At 41.0% G+C, this 25,604-nt stretch overlaps 1 protein-coding gene across 1 annotated transcript in view; it reads right to left on the bottom strand.

The window, feature by feature from the left end:
• Nucleotides 1-25,076, bottom strand: part of Atpalpha (sodium/potassium-transporting ATPase subunit alpha) — a 324,453-nt gene extending 299,377 nt beyond the window's left edge. Inside the window, exon 1 of the mRNA XM_067137567.2 lies at nt 24,941-25,076. The gene's annotated coding sequence lies outside the window, so the exon portion shown is untranslated. The remainder of the gene's footprint in view (nt 1-24,940) is intronic.
• Nucleotides 25,077-25,604: the final 528 nt, after the last annotated feature.

Genomic DNA, 25,604 nt, shown 5'->3' with positions numbered 1-25,604 from the left:
GTACTGGTAGCCATGGTTCCTGATATAGTCCTCATTGTGTCATTCAACTGAGTGTCGATTTTCTGTGTGAGCACTATTAAGCCATACTGGACTGCAACATTCAGCTGCCGGGTAAACTAAAGCAAGAGGTGTTATTCTCAAGGTAGATGCAGTTGTACTCCAGCCTGTTCCTGAGAGTTTGTGCTGTTACGAGTTTTGACCTTTGCAGATTTTCGTTTTATCCATCTGGATGAGGGTTAAATTTCATTAGCTGTCCACTGAATTGTACTTAAAGCGTGTAAGCTGCTTGTTTATTGTTCAAGTGAAAGCAGGTCGCCACAATTTTGGATATGTTTGGTTTCAATCGCTAAGTAGTGAGGAACTTACTAAGTTTACCCGATAAAATTAATTAATACTCGACCTAGATCGCGCAACAAAGATCCGTTTCTCTGCCACCTGGTAGAGTAAAATGCAACGTCGATATCTAACGCAAGCAGCCTAGATGGTGTCGAATCAAAATGTCTGTACACGGTAGCTGAGGTCACCCGATTATTATTATTATTATTATTAAAGTGAAATAATACACTGTTGCTGCTAAAGAAACGAAAACAAGAATACAGTAAGTATACAGTATACAATCATGTTTGTAATACTAAAGTAAACTAGTGTCGTCGTCCCGATGTGGTGCAGCTCTTTTCAGACACATCCCTATTGACAGTGAGCAACATGTACCAGTTTGACCATACACCAGACCTTCCACCAATTTCTAATTTCTGGCAGTACCGGAAATCGAATCCGGGCCTCAGAGCGTTGTTGCGCTGCGGAAGCGTACATTTTCAGTACTGAAACCCATACTATAGAAAACGACGGATTAGAGAAAATGCGTTTCATTTTTAACTCCTGTATTCGTTTTTCTTTTCACTATGTTTCAGCTTCTTATGTGAGACATTTTGGGTACGTTAAACGAGCCGAACCTTAATTAAGGCCACGGTCGCTTCCTTCCCTTTACCGTCCTTGCGTCGCGGAAAGCCTTCGTTGTGTTAGCGTGACGTCAAACCGAACCCATAAAGTTTGTGAAAATGTTTCCAGTGCAGTCTTCGCAAGGCGCTTTCACATGAGTGGGTTGAGCCAAAAAAAAAAAAAAAAAGGAGCTGCAGAGAGACGAGGGTGTGCGGGGGAAGGAACAGTGGACAAGCACGAGCGAGAAGAGTGAGGGACGAGAGCTTGGAGCGGCAAGCAAGTCACAACACACACTCTTGCTCCCAGAGTCAAGTTTTGTGCATCTCTGCTATCTGAGATAGAACCTAATGACAAATATTGTTTACCTAGTCATATCATTCAATAGATTGATTGACCTCTGTAACGTAACAGCTTATCGCGTGAAGTACAGTACATCTAACTGATAATGTCGGAATAATTGGAATGGAAGCGAAACTTTCATAAGTGCAAAGTTACGTGGTAATTTACGTTAATGCTTTACCCTAGGATTTATCTCCTCTGATGACTGATTAAATAATACGTATGTTTGTATACATCTCACCTGTATTATGTCACAGCTTGAGATTATGTTGAATACCTTATCTAACTGAATTTAATCCACGTGAATAAAGTAATGAATGCTGTTGTATTTTAAAGTACCGTAGGTACTCTCTTGTTCATTTAACTATAATAAGCTACTGTTACCAACCTGGTATTTACTGAGTGTAAATACTGAGTGTAAATATGTATATATTATTTTTTGATTGTTTTGTTTCGTTTATTCTAATCAGTTATGCATTGTGATACCGTCATAAGTAGCATGCAGAAATAAAAATAAAATATATCTTCCTTTTTTCTTGGAATATGCCCTGCTTTCATAGACATGGCAAACAGCAACCCTGAAAGCTGTTATCTGAGACGAAGAACCGCACTGTTTCTTCAAAACAGTGAATTGTTTCTCATCACAATAGCGAAAAATGATCAGATCTTCCCAATATGAAGTATCCAATGCGAGTAATTCATTTTGGTATCGGGAAATGTCATGACAGAATAATATCAAATTCTACCGTGTTCCACAAATTACTGGATGGAGAAGGCTCTGTGCCAAAAATAGAAAAGTGCTATGAGAAACCAGAAACAACAATTTATGTATTTTTAAAAATACATCAAAATACTTTTCAAAATCACCATTCTGTCGGATTTAATTATATCTGTTGTAAATTCACCTTTTCGATATTTGAGGGAAGTAGGGTTTCTTACCGCTTGCAGTATGCCACCTATAATGAAGTCAGGTATAGTAAACTAATTACTCATAATTCTGACAAGATACACTAGAGACGAACTTTGAAATCGAACCTGGTAATAACGGGTGCGGTTTGAAACATGTCGCTCTGCTTGTTTAAGTATGTCGCTGGTGGGGAGGAGAATTATTATGATGGCTTAGTTCCACAATGTGTAGCCGCGGCGACTTTATGAAGTAGACTACATCGCTTTAACTAACGGTACAGACAACAACTACAAAACCTCCTTATCCCTATCACCACAAAAAAACATACTTTACATAAACGAATGATATGGAGAAAAGGGGAGCTCATAATTTTATTTTTTGAAGATCCCGTCGGTATGTGAAGGAACCTATTGCACATAAATACATAATGCATACCTCTTCTCCCATCAATAGTCTTTCAATATTCTAATCCAGGGGTTTCCAATTTGTAGGGACTCGAGGGCCATTTTGGAAACCTTAGTCATGTTCGTGGGCCGCACTTGAATATGCCAATTTTCGTTAAATTCTGCAAATAGTACAGAAGCACCATTGTGAAATAATATTCATAGTTCAATTGAAATGAGGTTTTGATTATTTTAATTGCATAAAACATTATTTTAAAATTGCATAAAAGAGTGAATTTCGGAGCCGGGCTGAGTGGCCGAGACGGTTGAAGCGCTGGGATTCTGGCTCAGTCCGGTGGTATTTGAAGGTGCTCAAATACGTCAGCCCCGTGTCGGTAGATTTAATGAAATGTTAAAGAACTTCTGCGGGACAAAATTTTGACACCTCGGCGTTTCCGAAAACCATCGAAAGTAGTCAGCGGGACGCAAAAATAATAACATTATTACTTGAAATTTGGATTTTAAAATAATCTGTTGAGAACAAGTGAACACTTGAAAAAAGGAACTAGTATTAAAGAATAATTAGTTCTGACTTTGGTCTATAAGGTGTATAAAATTAATACGTTTTTGAACGAGCTATGAAATATTTTTTGTGACTTTTCTTCACATTATTTCGTACAGTGCTGCCACGGGCTGCAAAATTGGCCTCGCTGGTCATATGCGGCCCGCGGACCGCCATTTGGAAACCCCTGTTCTAATCCATCAATTTATAAATCTCACAGTTTCGTTTCTAGGATCACTGACCATAGTGTTTTCAGCTGTGGTGCGATATGGCTTTGAGAATAGAACGACGATATTGTTACTTAAGTCGCTTGTTGGCTGAATGGTCAGCTAACTGGCCTTTGGTTCAGAGGGTCCCGGGTCGGGGATTTTAATCGCTTCTAATTCTTCTGGCTCGGCGACTGGGTGTTTGTGTCCGTCCCAACACTCTCCTCTTCATATTCACACAACACACTATACTACCAACCACCACAGAAACACGCAATAGTGATTTCATCCCTCCATAGCCTATAGGGTTGGCGTCAGGAAGGGCATCCGGCCGTAAACCAGGGCCAAATCCACATCTGCGACGCAGTTCGCACCCGCGACCCCACAGGTGAATAAGAATAAGAATAATAATAAGATTGTTACCTAAGTCGCCTAGGTAGACCTAAATTCAGTAGCATAAGTTACACGGTATTTCCACTAGATCAGTTGTAAAGCAATGGTTCCCGAGCTTATTCAGAACAAAAAAGGAAGAAACAATATGTGACATGGTAAATATTTTTGCTATTGGCTTTACGTCGCACCGACACAGATGGGACTTATGGCGACGATGGGATAGAAAAGCCCTAGGAAGTGGAAGGAAGCGACCGTGGCCTTAATTAAGGTACAGCTCCGGCATTTGCCTGGTGTGAAAATGGGAAACCACGGAAAACCATCTTCAGGGCTGCCTACAGTGGGGCTTGAACCCACTATCTCCCGATTACTGGATACTGGCCGCACTTAAACGACTGCAGCTATCGAGCTCGGTGACATGGTAAATAGAGAAATACAGCATTAAATCTTGTGAGTGAGAGTTTCATCATTACCATCCATACCTTGTGGTCTCACGATCAGTATCGAATGTCCAATAGATCTTTTTCCAATGGACGCATATTATATGGTTTGTTTCAGTACCTTCCTTTTGCCCTTTCTTTCTTTCTTTGCTTCCTGGGCTTTTCCCAGTTACCTTGGGTCGGCACTGACGTGGATGCCCTTCCCAATGTGGAGGGATGTACAGTATTTACTACTGTGTATTGCCTGGTGTGAAAATGACAAACCATGGGAAACCAAGTTCAGGGCTGCCGACGGTGGGATGGAGGAATTGAAGGAAAATGAGTTAAGTGTTGTGTGACGGAAATGCGAGCAGCAGGTTGAAAGGGAAGTTGTACAGTACGAGACCGTGTTAAGATCAGCGGTGCTGAGACATGGGCGATTATCAAAGCTCAGGAAAGGAAACTAGAGGTGGCTACAACAATGTTGAGATGAATGAGTGGCATTTCAAGAGTGAAAGGAATGTGCGTATTAATGAGACCGTAAAGGTAGGGCCATTGAAGGGAAAAAATTCGAAAAAGCAGGGTGAGGTGATCTGGCGACTTTGAACGAAGACCCAAGAATTACGTGGGAAAGAACGTGCGGAAGCTTAAGGTGTCGTGAAGAAAAAGAATTGGCAGATCCAAGCTGAGGTGGGTAAATAAAATAGCTGAGGATCTGAGAGAAAGAGGCTCGACGAAATAGGAAGCCTTGAATAGAGAGGATAGAAATGCTGACCCCACACAGAAGAAGGAAAATGATTAGTAGAAGAAGAAGAATGTCCGTGTGTAAACCCCAACTTACCCTTAACCTCACTTGACATCATCACGAGGTTCCAAGACATTAACTCCTCCAAAAGCAAACAACATTATTAAGTTCTTAGAAGTGTACGAGGAATATTACATTTTGTGGAATGTACGGCACAGGGACTTGTCCTCAAATTGAAATACCAAGACTTCGTTGATATAGATACTGACACTGTACGAACTTTTTTTTTTGGGAACCATCTAGTGGCAAGTATACGAACTATCATTCCCTATTAATAAGCCAATTCTCTCAATGGGGTATTATGGACCGCGTATGCCTCGTCTACGAGTTTTCCTTTTCCTCGTCTTTCTTGCAGCAATTATGAAATAATTGCAATAATTAATTTTATATATACTTGCATATTTTAATGTCAGACTCATGAGTATCATCCTACATTTATTATCTAATTAATAGTAATTTGGGGCCGAATTTGAGTTTAATAAAATCAATGAATCGGTACAAAGCTTTCCGCGCATGCTGTCCTTGTGTAATAATAAACACTGGTTTCAAGTTTAGAGGCTTCAAGTACTTGATTCCTCTAAATTTTCCCTGTCTAAATTAGCCTTAACTCGCTAGGCTTGGAATTTAATATCTTATGACTAGGGGCGGATTTCTATGACAAGTCATATTTTTTCCCTTAACATTATATCTTATAGTCTTGTATTTTCAACACGTTTCCAAGCATGATAATCAAAATTAAACAGGTTTTATTGGGCATATAAATGCATATTTAGGCTTTCTTAAGTTTGATGGCATATTTTGAACAAAATATCATTATAACGGCATATTTTGGTAATTTTCATTTGAATTTCGTTTTATAAAAATCAGAATAAGCTCTAGAAATTATTTTTTCAGGATAGACTGGAATATACTAGTGAAGAGCCATTCTAAAGTAGTGTATGGAATGTTTCTAACAGGTAGGAGCTATTGTTTGCTAGCTGGGTCAATTCCTGGAAACCGGGCTCTTATTTACACGGAAGAAGAGGTAATTCTGCAGTTATTTGTCATTGTTCTTATCTCTTTCCTTCGCCCTTCCCTCCTACACTTTCAACACACTGAATGACCTTGGTCATTAGGGAGCTTCAGTCATTCAGTTCCTTTCAATATGCCTGAAACGCAAGTCTCAATTTGTGGGAAGTTGCGAAGTTTTGTTCGCGTGTTCGGTGAAAACATATTCAGTACGGATGGAGTGATATTATTCTGTAAATTATGTGAGGTAAAAGTTACTGTCCAAAAAACGCTTCTCTGTGCAACAACACTGCAATACTGTAAAACATAAGAATTGTGTAACTAGATATTCTGCACTCGAAAATAGGCAACGTCTGCTATTCGAAACCCCGACATCAAGTTCACAGTGTTCACAATTTTCACAAGATTTCTGCAAGATGATGGTTTCGTCTAATATTACTTTGAAGAAACTTAACAGCCGATGCTTCAGACAGTTTCCTGAAAAATATACAAAGCATCCTGTTCCCAGCGAATCTACTCTCAGGAAGGACTATATGACCCCTTGTTATGAAGAGATGTTGGATATAATAAGGCGTGGCGTGGGAGACAGTAAGATATGGGTTTCAATAGACGAGACCACAGATGTGGATGGAAGATATGTAGCAAATGTGATCGTTGGCACGCTGAAGGAAGACCGGACTGGAGATACGTTCCTCCTGACATGTGAAGTACTAGAGAAGACAAACCATTCCATCAATGCAGTTCTCTTCGACAATTCAATGAATCTGTTGTGGCCAAACGGGGCAAAGAGAGAGCACATTTTTCTATTTGTAACTGACGCTGCTCCGTGTATGGCGAAGGCAGCAAAGGGACTTAAAATGCTATACTCGAAAATGATACATGTGACATGTCTTGCACATGCCTTGCATAGGGCAGCTGAAGAAGTTAGAAGTGTAAGAAAGTGTTTGTCAAAGCTCCACTTCGCGTTCAGAACTCCCCAACCAGTTATAACGCGATGGGGCACTTGGCTTGATGCCGCAGTGTACTATTGCAACAACTTGGATGTCGTGGAGAAGATCGCGAAGTCTTTCGATCCTGCAGAATCGTCCTCCATAAAAACCACTCAAGATTTGTTTTCAAGCACTACAACAAAAGCGGACCTGGCTTACATAAAGTCCAATTTTAATTCTTTATCTGGAGCAATCATGCAACTGGAAGTTTCCGGTGCAGAACTAAGCGATACACTGGATGTTGTAAAGTGCATTGAACAGGAATTAACGCATGCGAAAGGAACAATAGCATCTAGGGTGTGTAAAAATTAGAAAATGAACTGAAAAAAAGTAGCGGACTTGTGTACCTGCGTGGAATAAGTGACATTCTTTGTGGAAACCCTTCATCTGCAGATTTCCAGGAATTTTCTCCAAGTGACTTAACTCCATTCAAGTACGCTCCTGTTACATCATGTGATGTCGAAAGAAGTTTTTCCCGCTACAAGACGATACTCAGCGACAACAGGAGGGGATTCTCATTCAACAATCCTAAGATGCATGTGGTCATAAATTGCAACAATTCTGATAATGGAGACTAGATCAGGTATGAAAGTTTCATTCAAATAACATATGTTTTGTGTATAAATTAAAACTGATTGAATATTGAACAGTGAAAGTAACTGTAGTGTTTATGTCTTCCACAGAGTCCGTCTTTGCCTAGGAGCATGCAGTGTAACCTTAACGAGTTCATGAAATATTCATCATTTTAGTTGATTTTGGGTTAAAGATTTCTAAGAATTAAAACTTTTTAAACTCTAAATTAATTGCAGTCTCTAGCGATTCATTAAATCATATTTTGAATTTTACAGGTCATATTTTTATGTTTTAGGTCATAAATGCATAGCCTACATATTTCATATATTTTTAGGTCATAGAAATCCGCCCCCTACTTATGACAGAAGAGGATGTACCTTTTCAGACTTTATAAATTTAATCGAGAAAAATGGCAAGTCTGTGGGTTTACGTTACAGTTGATTTCGAGATCATATCCATGGGCCATCTAGGTTTGAGTGAAATTAGAACCGCAGGGGGTGAGACTCTTCAATAAAAATATCCGACATGCACTGGTCACGATTCTAAGTGCTGCTGTCTTAGTGGAAAGTCCAGTGAAGAAAGCTCCTTGGGAAATATTCAAAAATAGACTAGAGCTTCGCAGAAATTTACAGAGCACTCGTTGCATTGTTCATTACGGTCTTTGTTAATTTTATTCTGATCGTGGTGTTACGACAAGTATAATATAACTAATACTAATAACAATAATTTCCGTGTGGCTATTTATAGCCTGGTGCAACCATTGTAAAGTAGATCCTCCGACGAGGATGGGCGGCATCTGTCGTGTATAGGATACTGCGTGTTATTGTAGTGGAGGATAGTGTTGTATGTGGTGTATGTGTTTGCAGGGATGTTGGGAACAGTACAAACATCCAGTCTCCGGGCAAGGGAATTAAACATTTAAGGTTAAAATCTCCATCCCGGCCGGGAATCGGGGCCCTCTGAATAGATGAGCACTACGCTGGCCATTCAGCCAAGGAGCCGCACGTAATGACAAGTGATATACCGGGATTAAAATTTATTTTAAGATTATGATACTCATTCTCAGTGAAGCATTGTAACGAGTTCGATTTCACGCTATTTCGGTGACATTTCAGTTTGTTTAAAATGCGATACTTTAAGGGTTGTCGTCTTCTGTCACGTTGAAAAATTCAAGCGGGATAAAATGTCGACATTTTGAATAAAAGGCTGTTCTTGGATGAACAATACTCAGATTATTGTCAGGACTACAACCTCAGACAGAGCTAACTCCTTTACTTGCTAATTTTGTAGATTATCAGAAAATATGATCACTTAAACTCTACAAGTTTATGGATGTTTTACAAACAACACATAATAATAATAATTGTACCGGGCGGTACACCTCCACGCCGCTAATTTAAAATTTGCGCCAGTTGAAACTCCTCTGCTGGAGGAAGTCTGAACTTTATATACGCTATTAATTCGCTACCTTCTCAAAAGATGTCACCACGTGGAAAATTTTGAGTTTTTGAACTGTGTCATTTTTGATGTGTTTTTGTTTTGCTTGAAGTAAGAAGTGTGAACTTTCTCTTCTAGAGGACACTACTGAAGATCAACAATAGTGCACCCTAGTGCGGAGTCAAAGAACTATTTTGTTGGAGAAATTTTTATTTCAAATGTTTGTTCCTTGCTAAATTTTTTTTCAGTCATTGGTTAAGTTGGCTGTATACCCCTCTCTTTCCCCTTGTTTTGCATTTAACCAATCCCGAATTTCTGTTATTAATTTCTGACCAATCGTAGGTATCTTCCCCCAACTTGAATATGTTGCTGTATCCTACCCAATAAAAAGTTTGTGGGAGGGTGTTTTCATTCCCCTAACCCCTAGAACCTTCCGCGAGAGGATATAAACTGCTGATTTTAGGGTCTCCGGGCCACTTCAGTTCCATCTTTCAGTGTATTAAGTACATAGCAGGAGGCGGGAAGCGCCTCTTTCCTCGGCAGCGGTCAACAACAAGGTAATGGCCGATTAATAACTTCTTTCTTTGCTAGCTCAGCAGTTTAACTCTCGGGGCGGGTTCGAAGCATTCCACCATGTAACCTTTTCCTAAATGTAACTACTCTTTTCATATATTCTCTTTTAAAGCTACATACTGGGATAGAGAGTGCTAACCCTCTCGAGCTCCCACTCATATTGTTTTGAGGTGAACTTATTTTTCTCAACCTATTCTTCGTTAACGTAAAACAAATTGTTCTCTTCTTAAGTCACCTCTTTAGTATGGGATTAGCCCTTGTATTAACGGCCTAGTGCCAAGTAGGTCTTAATCAAAGTGTATTAGGAGTGCAAGTTCGCCTCCTCTCAAATTGTTATTTTAGAGGTCATTTAATTAACCTCCTTTGCATTTAATAGACCTCAGTAGATTGGGTATTTTTCCCCCTGTGTTTATGTCCGTTGAGGACAACTTGAAGGTGGAGTTTGGTGTGGCCTGGGAGAGGCTTAAATTTGAGAGCGAGTGGCTCTTTTGAAAATTGAGTGTTGTATGCCTCGTGGAGGCTTTTCAGTGTAATTTGGAGCTAGGGCTCCTAGGCATGAATGGGGTTTTCTGCCCCTCTGTTGAAACTTGTGTTTGGAGGTAAAACTGCGCTGATTGCCCAAGCATTGTGTTTTCAGGGCTCGAAGCCCAAATCCTGTAAATATTGTAACTACCCTTTGACTTGCTACTTTGTACCTGCCATGCTTGTTATTTCTTTGTTTTTGAAAAGAAAATATAACCTGGTTAAATTTTAATTAATTTTACTTTAGTAGCTTGAGACCCGTTCACCACCCCGCACCTTCTTTCACGCATAACTACCACAAAAACACGGTAACAAGTGGTAGCAGAGCGTGGTTGAATGGGTCTCAATTTAGCCCCTTTTGACGGCTAAACATTGTTTTGTTCCGAACTCTAACTATTTTCCCAGTTGCTGGAATCTTTTGAGTTTTTCAAAATTGTTCTGTCACCATGCCCGGCCCTCGCGATGTTCTCCATCTTAACTATTTGCGCAAGGAGGAGTTGATCTATGAATTGACTATTAGAAATGTACAATCTGGAGGCACGGTTGCAGTAGACACAAATAAGCTTAGAGAGTCCCTAGATTTGCCCATTTCCATCCCCAATTTGGGAGAGAAAGAAATTGACGACTCTCTTTCCACGATCACGGAGAATATTACTGGGCTAGCTTCTGTAGTTAGTTTTTTTGATGAAAATGATCCTTCTCCTAATCAAATTAAGCGTGTGCAAGCTAGGCTGTTTCATTTTTCCAATAGAGTTAACGATCTGTTGTCTCTAAAGTTGAATGACGTTCAGAAGAAGGAAGCTAGTACGCTGCTTGAAAATATGTCTGAATTATCTAGCAAGGTCACTCAATTGTTAACAGGGGAGGTTCCTCCCAAAAGCGATCTACCCACCACAGTGAATGTAGGTAGCGCGGAAGAACCTCCTAAGGGAGAAGTAAATAGGAAAACCATCGCCGCTCAAACTATCTCTGCCCCATTGGACAACGAATCTGAACGCCGTGCATCGTTGAGTAACATCCGTTCTGAATTAACTTCCTTGCCATTGAAACCCTTACCTACTATGTCACCCGGGTTTAGCAGCTTGCCTCATCCATTGGCAATGTTGCTCAGAGGTATCTCTAAGTTTTCCGTTAATACCACCAGTGAAGTAATTTCATTTTTAAGATTTCTGGTTGAATTTCAGGATCATGCCCTTGTGTTTTCTCTTTCTCCATGTCAAATTTTGCAAATCATCTATCCTTATGCAATTGGTATTCTTTCTGACAAAATAGTAAGAGCCATAGCCGAACAGTCATCTATTGAAGATTTTCATGCACACTTGCTTGCAAATTTTATTCCCGCCCGCGCGAGGTCTTCTCTGATTCAGAAGTACTATTATCGTGTACAGCGATTGGATGAGAACTTGGCTGATTTCATACAAGACATTAAGTTTTATACTAGGGTGTTTGCTCTTCACTTCCCTGAGGATCAAATTGTACAAGCTATTGTGGAAGGTATTTCACCATCTTATAGGTCATACTTGTGTTTCGCGGCGTGCCTGCAAACTTTCTCTGAACTTGAAGCGTTGGCCGTCTCAGCGGAAGGAGTTAGGTACGCCGATTCTTTACGTGTGACAAAAGAACCCCCTCCTTCGTTTAGTAATACTCGGCCTCCACCTCGCCGACCAGTCACACCCCGTAAATGTTATGCTTGCGGGTCGCCTGACCATCTTCGCAATAAATGTCCATTGGTCAAAACTAGTAGGGCAAATAATGGAGCTGGTTCAGCACAAGGCTGTTTTAAATGTGGGGCTTTCTCACATATCGCCAAGAATTGCCCAAACTCGAATAGCACCCCCTCCTGCTCAACTTCTGGTGCAAATTCTACCTATGCCAATAATAAAAAGTGACTAGTGGCTTCGGCTGAGTCGACTAATCCATCTTCCCGAGACTCAGCCCCTGGTAAACAGGTTGTAAATTCAGGGAACGAGCAATTTTCAAATTTATCTTTTGAAGGTCCCAAAGAGTGTCTTAGGATTGCGGCGGATTCCCCCGCACCTGTTCCTTTTCTTAAGATTGAGTTAAATAACGAGCCTATAACAGCTCTCTTAGATTCAGGCAGTGTTTGTTCGATTATTTCGGCTGAATGGTATTCTAAATTGAAATCTGTTTGTAAACTACCTGACTATGTCTCATCTCCGGTTCAATATGTTTCGGCTAATTCATCCCCATTAGAAATTCTAGGTTCCTTATTGGTCAAAATTCGTATTTTTAAATTCACATGGAAAGTTAAATTGTTTGTGGCCAAGCACTTGTCTTGCCCCATTATATTGGGAGCGGACTTTATTTTTCACACTGGTCTTGTGCTCGACCTTCAGAGTAGGTCTTGCACTTTCAAATTTGCCTCTAATTGTAACATCCCTTTATTAAAGTGTAATTCTGCATCATGTTCTTCTATTTCGCCTACCTAGGATGAGATGTTGTTAGATCTTAGACATCTACCTGAGGAGCAGGCTGATAGTATTCGTAAGCTGTGTCAGTCGTTTCCAGAGGTGTTTTCTGATACTCTTGGTGTTACTGACCTGATCGAATACAAAATTGAGGTCACGGATTCGATTCCTGTCCGTTTTCCACCGTATAGGCTATCTCCACCTAAAATGAAGGCTCTGAAAGAAATTATCGATCAGATGTTGAAGGACGGTATTATTAGGCCCTCTAAGTCAGCGTATTCTTCGCCTATTTTTTTAGTCCCGAAACCCCAAGGAGGCTTCAGGCCTGTAATTGATTATAGGGCTCTCAATCGGAAGGTGGTGTTGCAATCTGTGCCCCTTCCTGACCTTCATTCTTGTTTTTCATGGTTTCGTAAGGCCAAGTTCTTCACTATCTTGGACTTGAATCAGGCCTATAATCAAATTCCCCTTGCCGAAGAGTCTAAACATCTTACAGCGTTTGCCACGGACTGGAACTTATACGAATACAACCGCGTGCCTTTCGGGCTCCCCACGGGAGCAGCTGTACTCACTAGGCTACTAGATAGGGTCTTCTCCGACATCAAATTTGAGTACTTATATCACTACTTGGATGATGTCGTCGTATTTTCAGAGACTTTTGAAGAGCATCTAGATCATCTGCGAGAAGTTCTCGATCGCCTTCGTAAAGCTGGGTTAACTGTTAAGTTGTCCAAGGTTGCCTTTGCTAAGCCCTCTATGTCTTTCCTAGGGCATATTGTGTCACCTGATGGTGTAGCCGTCGATCATTCTAGAACACAGGCCATCCGTGATTTTAAACCTCCCAAGGACATCAAAGGCATCGCCAGGTTTATTGGTATGGTGAATTTCTTCAGGAAGTTTATTCCTAACTTCGCTAATAGAGCGGCGCCCTTAAACCTTCTTCGTAGGAAAGGCATCAAATTCGAGTGGGGACCTTCTCAACAAGCCGATTTTGAAGACCTTAAATTAGCTCTTTGTAATGCCCCTGTACTTGCTATGCCTGATTTCTCGAAGAAATTCATCGTCCAAACCGACGCGTCGTCGTCAGCAGTAGCGGCAGTCCTTCTTCAAGAGACTGAACTAGGGAGGCGACCCATCGCCTATGCATCTAGGACCTTGTCGGCTCAAGAAGCCAAGTATTCCATATATGAGCTCGAAGGTTTGGCAGTCTTATTCGCCTTAGAGAAGTTCCGTCTCTATCTGGAACATGTTAAATTCGATCTGGAGACAGATAATCAAGCCTTAAGCTGGGTCTTAGGTAGGCCGCGTCGTACTGGTCGTATAGCCCGTTGGGCCATCCGTATTTCTGCCTTCCAATTCGATGTCAGGCATATCAGAGGTACCGAAAATGTTGTTGCTGATGGACTCAGTCGTATGTTTTCAAACGACGTTGAGAACCATGAACCGGTCGACAGTTCATCACCTCCCGAGTCCATACTATCTGATGTTAATGCCATCTTAACTGATGCTCCCATGCTCTTTAGGGATATCGAGAAATACCAACGTGAAGATCCGACGCTGGCTCCGATAATGGAAACCCTTTCTTCTGGGGAACATGTTGTCCCTTATATTCGGAGGAATGGTGTTCTATGTTGCCCTTCGAGGCATGATAAGATGATGAAAGTTGTTGTTCCAGCGGTTCTTGTACCTATGATCTTCAAGTATTATCATGAGACCCCATTAGGAGGGCATCTGGGTATCTTTAAAACTCGTGAAAAGATTCGTGAAATGTTCATCTGGAAAGGTATGGACGGTGAAATCCGTGAACTTGTAAAAGCTTGTAAATCTTGTTTGCTCAGTAAACCCACCATGTCCACCAAGGTAGGCCTTTTGTCTTCGCATCAAGCATCGCGCCCCATGGAACGCCTGTATATTCATTATGTAGGACCCTTCCCTCAGTCAAAGGGAAATGCCAACAAATTCATCTTTGTATGTGTAGATGGTTTTACAAGATTTTCCTGGTTATTTCCGACTAAGCTGGCTACCGCTCAGTCCACCATTACTTGCCTAAATTCTATTTTTGCTTCTTTTGGTCCGTGCCAATATATTGTGTCCGATAATGCTAAGGCGTTTACATCAAATCTTTTTCGTAAATTCTGTTTTGACTTATCCATCTCTCATGTAACTACTTCTGCTTATTACCCTCAACCATCTCTGGCTGAACGGGTTAATCGTAATCTCAGGTCCGCACTTATTGCCTATCATCATGATGATCATTCCAGGTGGGACACGTCCCTGCATTGGTTAGCTTTTGCTTTGAATTCGGCGGTTCATGAATCACATAAATTTACTCCAGCTTCTTTGATGTTCAAGTTTGTTCCCAACACGCCGCTCTCTAACCTCTGGTCTCTGAGTGACATTCTACCCGAGACAATAGATCCGGATAATATTAAAGATCTTTGGAAGAAGGCTAAAGTCAATCTTAAGGTATCTCATGAAAAGGTTAGGGAAAGGTATGATCGTGGACGGAGACCCACCACTTTGAATGTAGGTGACCAGGTGATGGTCAAGAACTTTGTTCCCGCGGGCAAGCTTGCCCCCAGATTTCATGGGCCTTGTATCATTCTCGATTTTCTTACGCCAGTTACGTTGTTAGTAAGCAATCCAACCACCGAGAGGATATTTAGGGTTCACCTGTCACAGGTGAAACCGGTGTAATTTCCGTGTTAACTTGCTTCATATTATTGTGAGAGGGGATATGAAGGTTATATTTTTTTTGAGTTTTCAATTTCTAGGCATTCTGCCCCTTCTATAATATTTTGTTTTATATGTAAGCATTTGTGTGAAACCTCCCCCGATTTGTTAAACTGCCATCCTGTCCTTGCCTCGGCCATTACCACGCTCCCGTCTCCTGCTCCAATACACACTGTGGCTGGATTATATTAAATGCCATGGACACCTGCACGCCGCTGACCCCTCAACCTCTTCACCAAGGCTGTGCCCTCAAAAAGATGATGGTCCAACACAATTCTGCCGCCTAGCTTTAATGTTTCAGTGCCCCCGCAGCTGCGCGGCGCCGTGCAGCAACTGGGGCAGAGGACGGGCCCCCTCTTCTCCAGCGAGTACGTCAGGTGCACGGCGAGCCGGAGCTCTCCTCCCGGCCGAGGCTGATGCGCGGCGCACGACCTGCTACTTGCCCGCAGCCTGTATATGTTCACCGCGGGCGCGGCGTGTTTCAACACCTCTGCTCCCCTCATAGTGCGGGCGAGCGGTATCTCAGGGTACTTGAGGGGTCCGAGCGGCCTCCCTTTGGACGCAAGCTGCAACGGCCGGTCTGGCCATTCAACTTAATCAACATCAACTACATGGACAGTTACGATAAGCAATGACTACACTTGGGAATTCAACAGCAATATTTGGTGGCAATTGCAAAATTTTTCTTCACCTCTAAGTATTAAAAGTTTATCTTCAGAAATTCAACTTCTACAAATATAAAGACTTTACTTCACCTGCAACAACAAAATTTTGAAACTGAATCAAACCAAATTAAGAAATCTTATAAATGCTTCTGCAATCAATCTTCATATCCACAGCATAACTTGGACCTTATTTCAAACAGATTTCATGTGTCACCCCTGGAGGTACTTTTGGGGGGGGGACGTCTGTACCGGGCGGTACACCTCCACGCCGCTAATTTAAAATTTGCGCCAGTTGAAACTCCTCTGCTGGAGGAAGTCTGAACTTTATATACGCTATTAATTCGCTACCTTCTCAAAAGATGTCACCACGTGGAAAATTTTGAGTTTTTGAACTGTGTCATTTTTGATGTGTTTTTGTTTTGCTTGAAGTAAGAAGTGTGAACTTTCTCTTCTAGAGGACACTACTGAAGATCAACAATAGTGCACCCTAGTGCGGAGTCAAAGAACTATTTTGTTGGAGAAATTTTTATTTCAAATGTTTGTTCCTTGCTAAAAATTTTTTCAGTCATTGGTTAAGTTGGCTGTATACCCCTCTCTTTCCCCTTGTTTTGCATTTAACCAATCCCGAATTTCTGTTATTAATTTCTGACCAATCGTAGGTATCTTCCCCCAACTTGAATATGTTGCTATATCCTACCCAATAAAAAGTTTGTGGGAGGGTGTTTTCATTCCCCTAACCCCTAGAACCTTCCGCGAGAGGATATAAACTGCTGATTTTAGGGTCTCCGGGCCACTTCAGTTCCATCTTTCAGTGTATTAAGTACATAGCAGGAGGCGGGAAGCGCCTCTTTCCTCGGCAGCGGTCAACAACAAGGTAATGGCCGATTAATAACTTCTTTCTTTGCTAGCTCAGCAGTTTAACTCTCGGGGCGGGTTCGAAGCATTCCACCATGTAACCTTTTCCTAAATGTAACTACTCTTTTCATATATTCTCTTTTAAAGCTACATACTGGGATAGAGAGTGCTAACCCTCTCGAGCTCCCACTCATATTGTTTTGAGGTGAACTTATTTTTCTCAACCTATTCTTCGTTAACGTAAAACAAATTGTTCTCTTCTTAAGTCACCTCTTTAGTATGGGATTAGCCCTTGTATTAACGGCCTAGTGCCAAGTAGGTCTTAATCAAAGTGTATTAGGAGTGCAAGTTCGCCTCCTCTCAAATTGTTATTTTAGAGGTCATTTAATTAACCTCCTTTGCATTTAGTAGACCTCAGTAGATTGGGTATTTTTCCCCCTGTGTTTATGTCCGTTGAGGACAACTTGAAGGTGGAGTTTGGTGTGGCCTGGGAGAGGCTTAAATTTGAGAGCGAGTGGCTCTTTTGAAAATTGAGTGTTGTATGCCTCGTGGAGGCTTTTCAGTGTAATTTGGAGCTAGGGCTCCTAGGCATGAATGGGGTTTTCTGCCCCTCTGTTGAAACTTGTGTTTGGAGGTAAAACTGCGCTGATTGCCCAAGCATTGTGTTTTCAGGGCTCGAAGCCCAAATCCTGTAAATATTGTAACTACCCTTTGACTTGCTACTTTGTACCTGCCATGCTTGTTATTTCTTTGTTTTTGAAAAGAAAATATAACCTGGTTAAATTTTAATTAATTTTACTTTAGTAGCTTGAGACCCGTTCACCACCCCGCACCTTCTTTCACGCATAACTACCACAAAAACACGGTAACAATAATAATAATAATAATAATAATAATAATAATAATAATAATAATAATAATAATAATAATAATAATAATAATAATAATAATAATAATTTAATTAATGAATTTGAAACTTACGATATTCCCGTCTGGTATTTTTGATATGTATTTTTCCAAAATATTATTTGAAAAATAATAATATGTTTGTATTCTTACCATGCAATGACTGTTATTGAATTACGGTGTGTTGGTTATTTTCAGTTTTCTGTCAGTGATTTCGCCAATAGTTCTCTTCAAACAAAAATTCTGGAAGTCAGAGGTAAACTATCGAAAATGCAAAAATGACGATTTTGATGTGACTTGTGGTCGTGTCTTCTTACGGGTACACTGTTGTAGCCTATGTGTTTGATAGGAATGAAAATAAGCTATGGATACTATCGTATGCGCAAGGAGAAACCGCGATAAACAGTTGTAAATGGTCATACAACAGTTCAACCTTATGTCGTCTGTCGCACTCCTTTTCGTAGTAGCTATTGCGATAGTTTTCAATGGGCAGAACTGTCGATTCGACTTGCCTTAAAGGTCTAATGTTAGGACATTTAGCACAAGTCATATTTCTTTCTCGTTTTCCGTTTTGGCTTTATGTTGGAATTAAGCACGAACTGGACGTTTCTGAGCATATTTAGCCTTATTTTATAGGGCATATAAATACATATTTTACAATTTTTAATGGTTTGGTCATATTTCGGTCATTTTAGATGTTTAAGGTCATATTTTGGTTCTAATTTGCACGGAAAAAGTTACTGTACGATGTTGCTTTTGTAAATGTGTTTCTGGCATTGTGATGAAATTGAAGCTTGGGCCTCAAAGCTGAATAGTTGACGCTTATTGAATCTCGTCTCTGAGTTTACATCACTAGTTTTTGGAATAACTTACTTTAGCGTAAGACTTGCAGTTGGAGTTTTTATTTCCACTAGAATGTCACCCTTTTTAAAAAGCAAGGAAATATCGCAAGAGCTTAACTTCTTTTCTGTCTTAGGACTTGTGGATCGTGACCACTTCAGGTAGCGCCTAAATTACCCTTCCCTTCTTAAAAATGCCAACACAGACAATTTTCAAGGCTGTATATTTACATGAACCGCGATAGAGGTACCATAGGAATACCTAAAGAAAGTGTTAAATTAAGAAATTGCGTTAAAGAGTTCGGAGAAGAATGCATCTCCACCGAAGGAAAAATCCTCTTCTGCGAAGAGTGCGAAGATGGAGTAAGTACTATAAGTGATTTAATGTCCATCAGAATAGAGACGTCCACCTCTGTGGTGTAGTGGTTTGTGTGATTAGCTGCCACCCCCTGAGACCCGAGTTCGATTTCCGGCTCTGCCACGAAATTTGAAACGTGATGCGAGGGCTGGAACGGGGTCCAGTCAGCCTCGGGAGGTCAACTGAGTAGAGGTGGGTTTGATTCCCTCCTCAGCCATCCTCGAAGTGGTTTTCCGTGGTTTCCCACTTCTCCTTCAGTTAAATGTCGGGATAGTACCTAATCTTTCCCTCATCCTTGTCTATCCCTTCCAATCTTCCCACCCGCATACAAGACCCCAGTTTAGTACAACATGAGGTCACCTGGGCGAGGTACTGGTCCTCCTTCTGAGTTGTATCCCACAGACCCAAAGTCTCACGCTCCAGGACACTGGCCCTTGAGGTAGTAGAGGTGGGATCCCTCGCTGAGTTCGAGGGAAAAACCAACCCTGGAGGGTAAACGGATTAAGAAAGAAAGAAAGAAAGAAAGAAAGAAAGAAAGAAAGAAAGAAAGAAAGAAGCATAGAGGCACTGCTAGACACAAAAATATGCTGAAATGGATGGGCAATAAGAGGTATGTATTTTGTCTATTTTTGTGTGTGTACTTTACTTAAATTAAATATTTCGTGCCCACAGAGACTGTCGGCGCATTCTTAATAGCGATAACTAATACGATTGACATTGTTTTGCAGGAGCAGCGATGTGGTTTCTGTCACCATTGTGTAAGAGAGCAATATTAATTAAAACTAGCTGATGTACATGTGCTTCGCTACGGAATTCTACATAATATACAGAATTCTAGGTTAGGTAGTGTACACGTTGTGAGTAAGATTGTATTAAATTGCTTAGCTCTTAACTTTACCCAATAAACGCGACGGGGACGTCACCAAACGTCTTTTCTCATATGAAGACTGGGTTAGGGAATTTTCATTGTAATGGTAGGCCCTCTTGTCTACTATCAGTCACAATCAGGTTGAGGAGTTTTCATTATAATCGCAGACACTCACTCACCACCTGCCTCTTTACATTCTCAGAAAGACTGTCTTAGTGGTTTTCCCAACTGAAATCAACATAGGTCATTACAATGACGTCAGTAGGAATGGCGCGATGAAAAGCAATGCTTTCATATGCAAACCCCTCTTCACTGCTAAATTGGAACAAAACTTAATAAAAGTGAAGAGGAAGAAGCTTTTCTTAAGAAATCGTTCTTTTCAGGGTTGAATTTTGAGTTGTTTAGTGAATTGTGGTGCAAAAAATTGGGATAGACTTAAATTGTAATTCTAGAACAGGTCATACTACTACTGCTACTACTAAGTGAGCTTCTGCTAAGTGTGCACACTGCTCATTCAAAACAGAGCAGATGTCAGTCACTACTGATCTGCATTTAGGGCAGTCGCCTAGGTGGCAGATTCCCTGTCTGTTGTTTCCTAGCCTTTTCTTAAATGATCGCAAAGAAATTGGAAAATTATTGAACATTTCCCTTCGTAAGTTATTCCAATCCCTGACTCCCCTTCCTATAAACGAATATTTGCCCTAATTTGTCCTCTTGAATTCCAACTTTATCTTCATATTGTGATCTTTCCTACTTTTATAAACGCCACTCAAACTTATTCGTCTACTGATGTCCTCCCACGCCATCTCTCCGCTGACAGCTCGGAGCATACCACTTAATCGAGCAGCTCGTCTCCTTTCTCCCAAATCTTTCCAGCCCAAACTTTGCAACATTTTTGTAACACTACTCTTTTGTCGGAAATCACCCAGAACAAATCGAGCTGCTTTTCTTTGAATTTTTTCCAGTTCTTGAATCAAGTAATCCTGGCGAGGGTCCCAAACACTCGAACCATACTCTAGTTGGGGTCTTACCAGAGACTTGTATGCCCTCTCCTTTATATCCTTACTACAACCCCTAAACGCCCTCATAACCATGTGCAGAGATCTGTACCCTTTATTTACAATCTCATTTATGTGATTACCCCAATGAAGGTCTTTTCTTATATTAACACCTAGGTACTTACACTGATCCCCAAAAGGAACTTTCACCCCATCAACGCAGTAATTAAAACTGAGAGGACTTTTCCTATTTGTGAAACTCACAACCTGACTTTTAACTCCGTTTATCATCATACCATTGCCCACCGTCCATCTCACAACACTATCGAGGTCACCCTGCAGCCGTTCACAATCTTGTAACTTATTTATTACTCTGTACAGAATAACATCATCTGCAAACAGCCTTATCTCTGATTCCACTTCTTTACACATATCATTGGTATATATAAGAAAACATAAAGGTCCAATAATACTGCCTTGAAGAATTCCCCTCTTAATTATTACAGGGTCAGATAAAGCTTCGCCTACTCTAATTCTCTGAGTTCTATTTTCTAGAAATATAGCCACCTATTCAGTCATTCTTTTTTCTGGTCCAATAGCACTCATTTTTGCCAGTAGTCTTACATGATCTACCCTATCAAATGCCTTAGATAGGTCAATCGCAATACAGTCCACTTGGCCTCCTGAATCCAGGATATCTGCTATATCTTGCTGAAATCCTACAAGCTGAGCTTCAGTCGAAAAACCTTTTCTAAACCCAAACTGCCTTCTGTCAAACCAGTTATTAATTTCGCAAACATGTCTAATATAATCAGAAAGAATGCTTTCCCCAAGCTTACATGCAATGTATGTCAAACTGACTGGCCTGTAATTTTCAGCTTTATGTCTATCACCCTTTCCTTTATACACAGGGGCTTCTATAGCAACTCTCCATTCATTTGGTACAGCTCCTTCAACCAAACAATAATCAAATAAGTATTTCGGATGTAGTACTATATCCCAACCCATGTCATTGCGTCAGAGTAGGGATCAAATAGCTGGAATACTGTGATGAACCTGAGTGTTACATACCAGCAGTATCAGACAATGTATGAAACAGAGGAATGGCATGCTAAAGAAGAAAGCTTTCTAACTCCCCAGCCATTTCCTCCCATTATTCAGTCAGGCTGTTATACTCAGTACGCAGCAGTAATCCCATCTATCGGAGTTTAGTGGCAGCATAAGAGACAAAGAACATCACAACAAACAATGGTCAATGTAATGTCATTGTTGATCAATGCGCTTTCGATATTGTAGGCCTTCACATTTAGTTTTCTTCCCAATCTGAAATTTACTTCTATATAACTTTAGTTATGGAGTATTTATCGATAGGACCACTAATACAAATATTTGAGAATTAAATTTTAGGCTTTCCCCTAAACTACCATTTCACTCAGCGTGAATAAAATGACATAGCCTAGAGTGTAGTGGCTCATCCCCCGACTTTACATACCGATTTTCATTAAATTCTCTTCAGCCGTTTTCTCGTGATGCGTGTACAGACAACCGGGCGAGTTGGCCGTGCGGTTAGGGGAGATAGTAGGTTCGAACCCCACTATCGGCAGCCCTGAAGATGGTTTTCCATGGTTTCCCATTTTCACACCTAGCAAATGCTGGGGCTGGACCTTAATTAAGGCCACGGCCGCTTTCTTCCCACTCCTACGCCTTTCCCTTCCCATCGTCACCAAAAGACCTATGTGTGTCGGTGTGACGTAAAACAAATTGTAATAAATAATAAATAATAAATAATAAAACTCTTATTTTATATATATAATTTATCTTCGGTACTGATAATAGCTTAATGATTATTAATCAATATTTAGTAAATTCACAGAGGCTTGCAGACTGAACGCTTAAGGGCATAACGGTCTATAATGATGTATGTATGTATGCATGTTTGAATTCATGATAGAGACTAGTCGAATTAAGCTAAATGAACTAGTAAGGTATTAATTAAAGTAGTGGAATAACATTGTACAATGAATCAATATAAAATAACCAATGGCAAAAATCTTTCGATGGACCATATTTTCCATTTTTTGGATCATGTTTAGCTATTTTTAACAGCATATTTGCCTGCATATTTGGGCAATTTTTAGTTCGTTAACATCCGGACCCTAGTAATAACATGTGCTCCTCAGCAGCTTCTTTCTGCTCTCCTGTTAAGTTAGTGAAATGTCACGGTAATTTATCTCTGACGTCCAGAATATTATCATCATCCGCTATTTTCTCCCGTCATATAATCATTCGTCTTCCTTTCGCCATCTGCTTGTGGGGTCGAGGGTGTGATCCTTTTCGCATTATGTTAAGTCCGGATGACCTGCCTAACGCCAACTCTATGTGGAGGGATGTATTTGACTATTGCGCAGCCTATTTGTATGATGTGATGTATTGTGTGTATATGAGGAGGATTATATTAAGATAAGCTAGAGGAATTAACCAGACACTGCAAAAATCCACGACAAGACCGGGACTCTTAACTCTCCGAACCGAAGACCACAATGGGGATAAGGAGCTGGGAAATAGCTGTAGTCATAACCCTATTATTTAACGTGTTGCCGATGCTGCTAATTCAGCGTTCATTTCACGTCAACTACCAGGAACTACTATCAATAAACATGTGAGACGATCGGCGATTCTAAAAATAGGTTTCCTGACTACATACCCTGTGGGTACAAAAGTAAAATAAAAAAATAAAAAAATAAAAAACAAGCAAAATCATCACCGTACAGACCATGAAGGCCCTTGGAGGGCTGGAAGGTAAAGGCTTCTACCCGTAACCTCGGCACGTTGTAGGGTGGAACGGTTAGCTCTACGCCCGGTCGTCTTTGCCCCCAGGAATTAACCTGGTATTCATTTTTGGCGTAGGCTGAGTGAACCTCAGGGCCATGTGCTCCTCCGGAAGTGGAAACCCCGTTCCTTAAATTTTGTCGACTTCCTGATGGGGAATCGATCCCACGTACTTTCCGGTGAACCAAGCACGTCTTTACCTCCTCGGCCGGGCAGACCCTATCTCCTGTGGACGGGAGTATCAGAATACATCTGCGGTATCCCCTGCCTGTCATAAAAGGCCACTAAGAGGAGCTCTCAAATTGGGAGCGTGGATTGGCGACCATGGGATCCGTACCTGATCCCCTTTGTGGGGTCGGGGTAGAAAATACATTCGCGTTATCCCCTGCCTGTTGCAAAATCAGAATAAAACGGGTACTTCCAGGGGTTTCTAACTTCGCAGAGTGAGTTGGCGCTAGCTGAGTCTGAGGTATCCCTTTCCTACCGACGCCCTCGTTCTTCGAAGGATCGGATCTTCTCAATTTTTCTCTGATCAATGTTAAGAGAGGATGGTTCCTGCGTTGTACTTCCTCTTAAAACAACCACTACCGGGCGAGTTGGCCGTGTGGTTAGGACAGCGCAGCTGTGAGTTTGCATCCGGGAGATAGTAGGTTCGAGCCCCGATGTCGGCAGCCCTGAAGATGTTTTTCCGTGGTTTCCCATTTTCACACCAGGCAAATGCTGGGGCTGTACCTTAATTTAGGCCATTGCCGCTTCATTCCCACTCCTAGACTTTTCCCATCTCATCGTCGCCATAAGACCTATCTGCGTCGGTGCGACGTAAAGAAAAAAAAGACACAATCACCAACACCAACGATCACTAACTTAATATTTGTTACACCTCAAATCCGACGACATGTTTATACAATTAAAAAATCCGCTTAGAAATGCAAAATCACACCCGATATTTACACTGAATTGGATTACACAGGACTTCGATATAGCATTACGTCCGGGTTGCCAAGGTCCGATTCCCTGCTCTGCCATGAGTTTAACACTAGTTTCGGAGGCTGGCACTGGAAAAAAAATCAGCCAAGGATAACACACTATAAATGAGAAATCGGTTAAAATCTCACTTTTTTATACAGTACTACAAGTGAATATACAGTAAAATTTCCTTCTCTTGAAATCCACGTGAATAACGGAATAGTACCTACTAAAATGTAAATTACAGGGTCTACTTGCAGCGTAGCCTAAATTAAAAATACTGTGCTGAGCGCAGATAACACATCCATACATTTTATTATAGAGACTTCACAAGCACTAAGTATACGTTGTTGATGACCACAGTGTCCCAAATCCCTATCACGGAGTAAAATATTTCGAATACATAACATGTATCAAACTCGTATACCACCGTATAGCATACCTCTTGCTGCACTGCCGCCCGGCGGGCCCGTTGATCTGAAACTGGGTCGGTAATTTCCTGTGAACCCTAGTATTTATGTGACTTTTGTCCCTGCCATGCGATAAAAGTTTGTGGCTTTAGCTGAATCTCCTTTAAATTATCACTGATACAGAGCACGTCCTTATCTCTGTGGGCGTAGGAACCTTCCTATGTTGTCAAGGGCTCTTATCACATTTTTACAGTAGCAAGCTTCAGTCAGTATCAGTGTACAGTACGTAGTTCCGACACATCTTCATAAACCATCTCGCTTCATGATGAATTTGCAAACTCAATGTTGAGTGCTTTGTGCTGGCTATCTTGAGTTTAGTTTCCTCCTGGATTTCTCCACTTCACTCGAGGGTAGTACGGTTGAACTTTCTTAACTTGAAGTTCAAATATTCGTAATTTGAATGAACCTTCACTGTACATATTCATTCACTTGATAACAGTAAATTGATAACCTCACGTTATAATACAGTACAACACAAGATAGAATGAAGCCAATATACTGTCTGACACCATAGCATAGCGGGTACCACTCTTAACAGGCGTCTTCGTTGACCTGGGTTCAGTTTCCCAGCCCTGTCATATGCAGAATGCGGCAGAACAAACGACACTGAATTTATTGTTCAACTGCTACCTATGT

Source organism: Anabrus simplex, chromosome 1 (assembly GCF_040414725.1).
Source record: "Anabrus simplex isolate iqAnaSimp1 chromosome 1, ASM4041472v1, whole genome shotgun sequence".
Lineage (NCBI taxonomy): Eukaryota > Metazoa > Arthropoda > Insecta > Orthoptera > Tettigoniidae > Anabrus > Anabrus simplex.
This window is presented reverse-complemented; position numbering and strand designations above follow the sequence as displayed.